Below are 9,797 nucleotides of genomic sequence, written 5' to 3'. Positions count from 1 at the left end.
CCCTCCACAGCGTGAAAATCAGAATATTTGTTCAGTGCACATGGGGTTGGGATCGAAAACGAAACCAATGATTGAATTACTTATTTTTTCGTATATCACCTCGTTGCTCAGATCGAACTCTCATGTGTAAAAGCTGTACGTATGTGTGCAAGGTAGGCGCGCCAAAAAAGCGCACGATATAATCGATCAACAGCTAGTGAGGTTCAGAGCTCTAATATTGCCAGTTGCGAAACGTCCCAAATGAACAAACAAGAAACATTATGTTATTAGGGATGAACAGGGTGGGTAATATTGGAGCGGATGGTGAGGAGATACCATATTTAGCTGACGCGGGCAAGCGCGCGAGCGTGCGTATGAGATGGTGGCCTGAAAGTGGAGCTTATATGTATAATTACATGGGGCCCATGCAAAAAAAAAGCGGAGGCTCAAGTTAAAATTTCGGTGTTTACGGACATTGACGGAGCCAGCAATCATTATAAACTGCGTCCAAGTTGTAAACTTTTGAGACTGCTGATAAGTGCACTACCACCTGGCAACCAAACCAATTAAAAAAATATCTATGAAAAAAATATAGTGTGTGCGCTCCATGGAAAAGATGCAGAAAGAAATGATTAAAGTATCAGCCGTAGATGTAATTAAGAAGTAAAAAAAAAATGTTTTTTGTTTTCAAAAAGTAATGACGAAAATAGCAGGTAGCTTTTATTGACAAAACCGCAGTAAATAATTAATGATTAATGTAGTTACCATTGAAGTTTCGGCTTCAGTTTCAGTTGCCGGGAGACGGTTATGACACCAAAGACACGTCGTGCTGCAGTGTCTATCGTTGCTTTGTTCGCTTTATTTCGCGCGACTACCACGTAAGTTTGATCAAAAGTTAAAATCAGCAAAAAAAAGCAAAAAAAAATGGGTAAGCAACGATTATACCTGTTTTAATCCCTCAGGCGTTGACTCAGATGGCCTAAACGCGTCTATATGACGTCACAGCGTCGCTCACTCAGCGGCCGAAACCGTAACTGGATTGAAACAAAAACAGTGTACATGATAGTGCACGATAGTTACGATGTACATGAAGTAACAAGCGGAAATGTTTTGAGCAGGTTTCTGTTTTAGGCGCTGAGCGGCAGCTGCGCCGTCGTACACCGTACACGAGCTTTGGTCTCGTGAATGATAAAGAACACTTAGGTATAGCCGTAGCTTATCCTTTTTTTTTTTGTGTGTGTGTGTGTGTATGATTTTAACTATTGGACAGGCCTACGTAAGCCTTCTGGCTAATTAAAATGAGCAAAACAGAGATAAATACTTCTGTTCTTCTATACCTCATATGATCTAAGCGCGTATATATGACGCATATGAAGCCTTTTGGTCCCAACCGTCGGGTGCACCAGGGCTCCGTCCTCGCTTCCACATTATTTAATGTGGCTTTTATTCCTCTTGTCCGAACCCTAGAAAACATGCCTTCTGTACGCGTTATTGCGTATGCCGACAACGTGACCTTGTGGTCCTGTCATCCGTCCGTACAACAGTCGGCGTTGGATGTTGTACGTACGGATGTCCGTACAACAGCACGCGCTGGATGTTTTAACATCTCAACTCCCCGCTTTGGGTCTGTCCATATCGTGTAATAAATCATGTTTCATTCATACCGGAAACAAATCTGGCATACGGAAAGCAGCCCCTTTCACTTTTATGGTATATAATTCTGAAATTCATCTAGTAGAAAGTGTTCGTGTGCTAGGTCTTCTTCTTCATACATCTGGGACTGGATCCACCTTGGCTAAACGGCTAAACGTTACCCGCAAGTCGGCTCATGCTACACTTGGTCTGATTCGTCGCATAGCTATGCGCTCAGGCGGAGCGCGTTCTGATACTCAGCTCGTGCGTTCCATCCTTCAGCCGCGGATAGTGTACCAGCCAATTTCAGCACCTCACCTGTCGTCAACGGTACTCATTTAAAGCTATCGATCACGAGGCTGTGCGCGCCATAACCTAGTTATCTCCTTCGTCTTACACCCGTACCCGTTCTGCAAGAGTAGCTGAACTCATCGACCAGCGTGCACGGAAAATGTCGCTTCAGCTCCATTGCTTACACACTCTTCCTCCTTGGTCTTACTGTCAATTCTCACAGACAATCGCTCCACTGCTTCGCCGCCGATATCAACCGCGCATTTGCCTCCAGTATGCATAATATACACCGATGTATCACTCACAGCTCTGCAGGGAGTTACCGCTGTGTACATAGTCCCTCCCATCTTAATCTTAACTCTCGCGCAATTAATGGCGTGGATACATGCACCCCCCTTGCATTGGAGCTTCAGGCGATACACAACGCAATTAGTTCCCTACCACGCGAACCCACATTTGATACTGTTCATATTTACACTGACTACCTAGCCACCTAGAGGGACAGCTCTGCAGGGAGTTACCGCTGTGTATAGTCCCTCCCATCTTAATCTTAAATCTCGCGCAACGTATGGCGTGGATACATGCACCCCCTTGCATTGGAGCTTCAGGCGATACACAACGCAATTAGTTCCCTACCACGCGAACCCACATTTGATACTGTTCATATTTACACTGACTCCCTAGCCACCTAGAGGGACAGAATACAGGCCAAAATATGTCATGAGATTATGGTGGAGATGAAAAGACCTTGCCACATATAGTACAGATCGAGCACTACAATATCAAAGACGCTTTACAATTTTCATTTGCCATTGAAAATCGCATAAAAACAACCGAGGCGCTATCTAGCGGAGAAACCTTATAACTTTCGCACCCCACGTGACTACATGTCAGCAACTTATCGCTGATTTTCGTAATTGCACACTTTTATTTTTTTCTTCTAGGAGTGCTTGTCATAATTTATTATATTTTGCGCTCTATACACTCCGTCCTTAAATAAAAACCATCCCTCCTTTCGCACCGCGAGAGGGATGCGTTTAGGTTTTGCCAATAGATGGCGCCACAGTGTTTGGAATTCTGTGAATGAAGCGGTGATAGCACCCACAAAAACTTTCTTCTACGAGGCGTGCGTTATTGTGCCGTAACAGTCTTGAGTGTGAAACTAAAAAGGACGTTACTCTAAGCAAAAAATGTCTAATTACTGTCTGGCGAGTGCTATTTATATTTGTTTTCGGTACGTCTTCTTTTGTCGACCACCAGTCGTCACCGCGGTCGTTGCTCATGGTTTCCAGCATCAGACTACATAAAAACGGGTGCAAGCACTGATCGAAAATTCTCGGCAAAAATGTTCTAAAGCGTTTGTACCAAAACCGCTATGGAAACGAACTTTTTAGACATCAATCTTTCCATTGCGGCAAAAAAAAAATTGAGACCTAAATTTCAGTGTTCTGTCCGTTTAAGGCTTTTCGGCGCCCATTCAAAATTACGCAATCCATTCACCAGCTCTGTAAAAAATACCTCTGTCCTGTGCGTATCACTGGATTCGCGGCCATGCTCGATAATATCCATGTGGATAAAATTACACATCTTGACACATCAGATATCCCGCCACCTTACCCTCTTCCCCCGATCCGCTCATGTCCCATGTTTCCGAGAAAGAATCTTTGCGCCAGCGAACACGCGCTCTAATTCCTGCGTGTTCGTACCCTGTCCCCCGTAATCTCGCTCGGGAGGAGGAGGCATCTGTGCGCCGGATTCGAGCAGGAGCGGCTCTGAACCCTTCTATGCGTTACCGCTGGCGTGACGAACGCTTTCAAGTGACCGAAAAATGCCCGCATTGTGGTGCTTCATCGGAACTATGCGACATGTGAAGCATGGACCTGCCCAGCTACGGCATTCGTGAGACAATGCTACCTACGGAAAGTAGGCCTGCGGTGGGATCGTTACTGTGATTACAGGAAGTGGAAGCTAAATAATCAGTTTATCGGCAACCTATGTGATTATTTAAGGAAGACCTGTTTGCACTCTTTCTTCTAGCTTCCTCCTACTCCTCGCTCTCTTTTCACTATGCCCGATGGCAAATTTCTCGAAAAAAAAAATGACGTCACGGCCACCTTTATGTAACTGAAACCAAACCTAAAACTACATGAAAGAAAATTTTCAGTTATAAATTTACTGGTTTTTTGTGCAGTCCACATGGCTATTCATGCTTGGTAATGTTTGCGTATCACATCAGAAGAGCCGAACCACGTCCTCACATTCCACATCCTATCCGTCACTATTACACACGTGCCCGCAGACATCCGCTCAGCGCCGCCGTCTCCTAACATTGTTGGCATCCAGGGTGGGAATCGTCACCGAGACCCACTCAACGCGCCGGCATCGACTAGTTGTCACTTGTATGGGTTCCTCGTAAGGACGAAGGTCTTACACCCTTCAGCCTGGCAGCGTTTCTTTGAAACAAGATGCCGCCCTTCCAAAAGAGGCGCTCGTTTCAAAGCTGCGCTGCCTCCGGGCGATTGGTGCAGTCGGCATACTACTGAATCGTCGGGGTGTACAGCTCGTAACGCTCTAAAAAAAAAAAAAGAAAAGAAGAAGAGCCCCCTGCGTGACACAGTGGCGAGGACAAACTGCTTGTCTCCGCGTCTTCGCGCGCGACAACACGCAAAGTCCTCGGAAAAAGGGACCGCTTTCCCTCTCTGCCTACGCTTCCGTTGAGCCGGACCCTGTTGTCGCAGTCTCTCTGTGCGCTTCTTCCCGACTCCTGCCCGAGGGCAAACGGGAAACGGCCGCATCTGGGCATTGAACAAGTGGCCCAAAAAGAGCGGACGGTCCTAATGGCGCCTAGCTTATCCACCGATCCCTTGCACCTCAGCTCACACCCCTCTCTCAAAACCCCATCAAATAATCTGGTGACAGCTACAAGCCAAAATCGTTCCCTCCCCGAGCCCGACTGACCTTAGCACACCCGGGCCGGTACAAACCCCACATGCTCTCCATGCGGCGCGCCTAGAGTATCTTTGACCATATAATGTGGGCCTCACGGACTAAGAGATTGGGGAGATCGTGGTCTCCAGCTCCGACCCAGCCTCGCAGCGGGATCGCAGCAGATGCTGGTTGCCTGGGCTGAAGCGGATCACCAACCGAGATCAGGAACCATCCCGATCCTTATTTGTAATCTGCCCTGCATGGTTCCCTCAGTAAATGTTTTTACCACCACCGAAATATTTAATAGAAGAAATTAGATTAGAAATTATTTAGTACTCCCAAGCGGAAACTTCGCGGTGTTTAATGTACAGGATCACTTTCAAAATAAGCACGAACACGCGGTTTAGCGTGGACGTGTGCCGCGGAGCGATTCATCGCAGCTACGGCGGCACATATGGGTCTGAAGGCGGTGATTGTGTCGTCTGCTAAAGCACATTATGCTGCGTTGATACTGCTGTTGTTGTTGCGACTGTAGGAAATGTGAAGCGAACCTAACCGTACACTAACAGCGCCCGCGTGCATCGAGGCGAAGTTGTGAGAAAGCGCACTTAGCGCGATAATTTGTCGGTTTCGTATACGGCAACTCGGTGGCTAAATGCATATGTACTGTTACGATCGAATCAGTTGCCACCTCCAGTTTGCCTTAATTGGGTTGAATGTCCCTATTTTTTCGTCGTCAAGCAATTCAGTGTGCCGACATTGAACATAGTCGAGCTTGTGGGGATTCACGATCCCCTATCGCCATTATAACTATCGCGCGTAACTAACACGCGTGATTACGCGCGCTGTAAGGAGGTTGGCAGAGGAGAGGGCACACTGGCCACCCCCCTACCGCCTCCAAGTCTCCCGCGGCGACGCTGCCTCTGACTTCCCTCTTTTCTCGCAGCATACCCGGATACCTCCTCTCCCGTTCCGAGTCGAGGAGCGCGCCTGTAGAACTCGCTCGGGGTTCTTCGGTAAAGCCCCTCTATCTGGAAAGTAGCGAAACTCTCCTCCCTTCGGCTGCTTTCCTCCTCAATTCTCCTCTGATTTCACTCTCCCACCGGCGGGAGCGCTGCGCACGGCACGCTGAACCTGCCTGCACTCGAGGGGCGCCGCGGAAGGGTCAATGATAGTGAATGGCGGGGGCTTTTTGTGCTGCCTTTTAAAGCGTTCTTTTAAATCTGCTTTGCACAGGTAACTACTAATCGATTTGAAAGTGTTATGTTTGGTTTTAGCGGCACATATTGTTCGCAATAACAAAGAAGGAAGGAGAAGACACGCTCAAAACGGCAAGAAATGTTTGCACTCAGCATCACGCTCGGGTACTCTGAAGCATCAAGAACGGGAAATAAACCGAACAGGCAATTATGGTGTCATCTGTGTTGGGTGACAGATAGATGACCCTGAATGACAGCCAATGGCCCCTTCAGAAATCTTCTGCATCTTTGCGCGTGAGCGGCAAACCGGCGAATTCTAACATCGATCACTTCTGGCTAACCTATAAGCAAAAGCGTCGATTGTTGTATGCTTTCATTTTCAAATCACATCTGTAAGAAAACGATGAAGCAGTGTTCCTACAGCTGCTGATCAGAGGCAGTGTAGGTGAAAAAAGTGGCTTTTATTTCTTCGCAAAATCAATTGATCAGCAAAGTGGCTCAGGCAAAATAGGGTCTTATTTTATTGGCACAATACTGGTTTGCTTTGAAGGTCGTAAGATGTGGCGCATACAAAATACACAGTTCCAAATACAGAAGAAATGTAGCGATAAACACTGGTGCACATTAGAACCAAGTAGCATCTTTGATTTTACTGACACAGCACTGGTCGCTTTGAAAAGGGTCCTAAGACTGGCGCAGGCACAATAATTGAAAACACACATTTTCAAATAAAAATAAATGCACCGAAAAACACTGTTAGACAATTGGAACATGCTGAGAAACCTTAACGAAATGAAAAGATATGAAAACGAAGCGCAAGCAAATAATTTTCGTAGAAACATTTTTCACACACGCTACAATCCAATTTTAATTTCGATGATTATAAGCTTCAGATATGCACGCGAATATCTTTAAAAAATGCAAGCAGTTACCAGAAATTTTGAACAATTTACAGATTCATTCAGGCGACAGGCAAAATATTAATTGTATGCAGATTTTCAAACCACAACTTTCACAAATGTTTCAAATTAATAAAACATGAAATTACGAATGCATACTGTCACCGAATCTGAGCTGCAGCGACCCGCATGCCTACGCTTTTGCTACCGCATTTACCACTAGTCATTGGAGATATTTTGGAGGCTTCATCTCGGACAAAAATCTGGATCCGTACTTTCACGAAAACACTCACAATCTCTTTTACAACATCGTAGCAGGCTGGGAAGCAAGATACCAATGAAATGCTATCTTTTATCCGGGCCTGCAGTTGTGCAGTGCTGATTGAATTTTTGAGGAGACTCTCACTGCGGAAAAAGTTCTCAGCAATTTTTACAGTTTCGATTACGGCTGGCGATGGGTTCGTCAGTGACATGTGAGACTGTGAAAAGTTCTTCAACTCAATTAACCTTGCCGGTGCCGTGTTGGTAATCAGCGAAGCACGGCAGTCGTCCTGTTCTACTATTCTATGTTCTGTTTCTGTTCTACTTGAACACTGAAACGCGCAGCAGCACGGCATCGCGTGCACGAAACTGCACGCGCGCAAGCCACAGGAACGGCACGACGAGGCAGTTTAATGGCGGCAGCGAGAAAATAAAAAACAAGCAAAACAAGATTTTGCGCGCGCTGATGACGTATGGTGACGTGTTTGTCACGTCAGGGGGCCGGGCAGCCAACGACAAACCAGAAAACCCGCCCTCACTCTCTCTTTGGAGAGGGGAGCGTAGAGGAGCGAGGAGGAAAGCGCCGGGAGAGGGAAACGGCGGCAAAGATCTTACAATTTCGCCACTTTCCAGAGATAGAGGGGCTTTATTCTTCGGCGGTTGAGCCGTCACCGAGAATCGCCCACTCACCGTACGCACTTACCGCAACGAAGAAAGAAAAGAAAATGCACGGGCCTGCTACTGGCTCTGTAGCTGAGCCACCTCCGCTGCCTCGTGCGGACAGAAGAGAAAATAGACAAGGAAAAAGAAGAGAAAGTAAAGACGCGCACCGCAACAACAGCCATCGTCCACCATCACCGAAGCGGTAGCGGGTGCAATGATGGCCTACAACATCTAAAAATTCAATGGCAGGCTAGCCCCCGCCGCAAGCGGCGGTGACCTACCTGTCCCAGCCCCATTAGGTCCAGGGTCAGCCACCCTTCACCACCTCCAACTCCTTACCGCAACGGGATGTGAGCGCGAAGCCGCGACAAATTAGCAGACTAATTCCTCTCACCTCCTTGCGCGTGCTTCCTCATTAGGCGGTTTATTTCACTCCCCTACTCGGCGTTCGCTCGCTACGGCGGTTGTTCTTGAGTGCTCTTATCTTGCCGTGTACTCGAGCACAATAAACTGTTCGAGTACGTAACTCGGTGTTTGTCCCCTCTGGCACGAACCCGCAGCAGTGGCGACTTCTCGCATCGCGGGTTAGGGGTCATAGCTCTGTCTGCTAAGGGCCGGCACATCGGGGCTACTTTTCTCCTCTCGGCCTACTCCGGAAACCTCCTCTCCCCGACCCGAGGCGAGGAGTGCATCTGTCGCAACTCGAGTCCCAGCCGCGTAGGTCTAGGATCAGCCACCCCCCTCCCCTCTTTTTGTGCGGTGGGCCGAAGCTGTGGGCCGAAGCTGTTCACTACGGATGGGCTCCTGCGACGAGAACTTTTCTGTTCGCGAGTTTGGTTCTATACGACTCAAGAACGCTGGTGGTGACCACGTAGAGTGCCTGTCAGTTGACAAGTACCGTCCTGTGGCCCATTTTTGGGCATTTTTGTGATCATTGGCTACGCGGGCGAGCTAGGCCGCCGCGTTCCGACTGAGTTCCACATCAAGTTCCACCGCGATCCGACACCATGGTGTACACGGTGGAGGGGGACGAGATCGCCGAGGAGGAATATAACAATCCTGCATTGTGGACATTGGCCATCAAAGCCCACGACAGGGCCCATCCGAAGCCTGGCAACACACCGCCGATTCCGGTCACGGACGCCAACGCAGCTCCTAAGCCCCCAGCCAAGAGGCAGCTACCGGGAAGGAAGCCGCTACCTCGACTAACGATAGAACACTATAAAATGGTATTTAAGCCTCAAGGTGGTTTTAATCTCCGTGCAACCACTGCAGATCTGACGCTCCTGCGCGCCGTGTGTAAAGGAGCCGAGCAAAACTTCGAGGAAGCCCAGTACCTCGATCAGGTGAGGATCAATCCCACCAATAACTCCTTCACCGTAAGCTCACCTTGCACTAAAAGGACCGAAGCGTACGTAGCCCTGCAATACGTGCAAATCGAAGACCAGACGCTACGCGTTAATGCGTACATCGCGGCACCAGACAACTCCATTAAAGGCGTCCAACGTGGAGCGCTCGATGGACAGACGCACCAGCAGATTGTTGAGAACATCCGGAAATTGAACCCCCAATACGAGATCGCCGACGCCAGACGCATAGGAAAGTCAAGGTCTGTCGTGGTGACCTTCACAGGCATCACGCAGGTACCCACAGGAATGCGGTTCACTTCGGGACTTTACCGGTGCGAACCCTTTAGGAACCAGGTGGAAACGTGCTTCAATTGCTGGAAGCCTGGACACCGCGCAGACGCCTGCATAAAGGAGAGGAAAAGCCTCTGCAGGAGGTGCGGAATGCAGCATCCAACGAAACAGCAACCTGACTGCACGCCAAGGTGCATCGTATGCAGAGGCCAACACCTCACGGGCTCTAGGAAGTGTGAACTCCGCTTCGAGCGACAGCCGAGCAGTGGCATGACTGTGAAACCTGGACACCGAGCCGGGAAACA

The sequence above is a fragment of the Amblyomma maculatum genome, chromosome 4 (assembly GCF_055883805.1).
Source record: "Amblyomma maculatum isolate TAMU_Amacu chromosome 4, ASM5588380v1, whole genome shotgun sequence".
NCBI classification, from domain to species: Eukaryota; Metazoa; Arthropoda; class Arachnida; order Ixodida; family Ixodidae; genus Amblyomma; species Amblyomma maculatum.
This window is presented reverse-complemented; position numbering follows the sequence as displayed.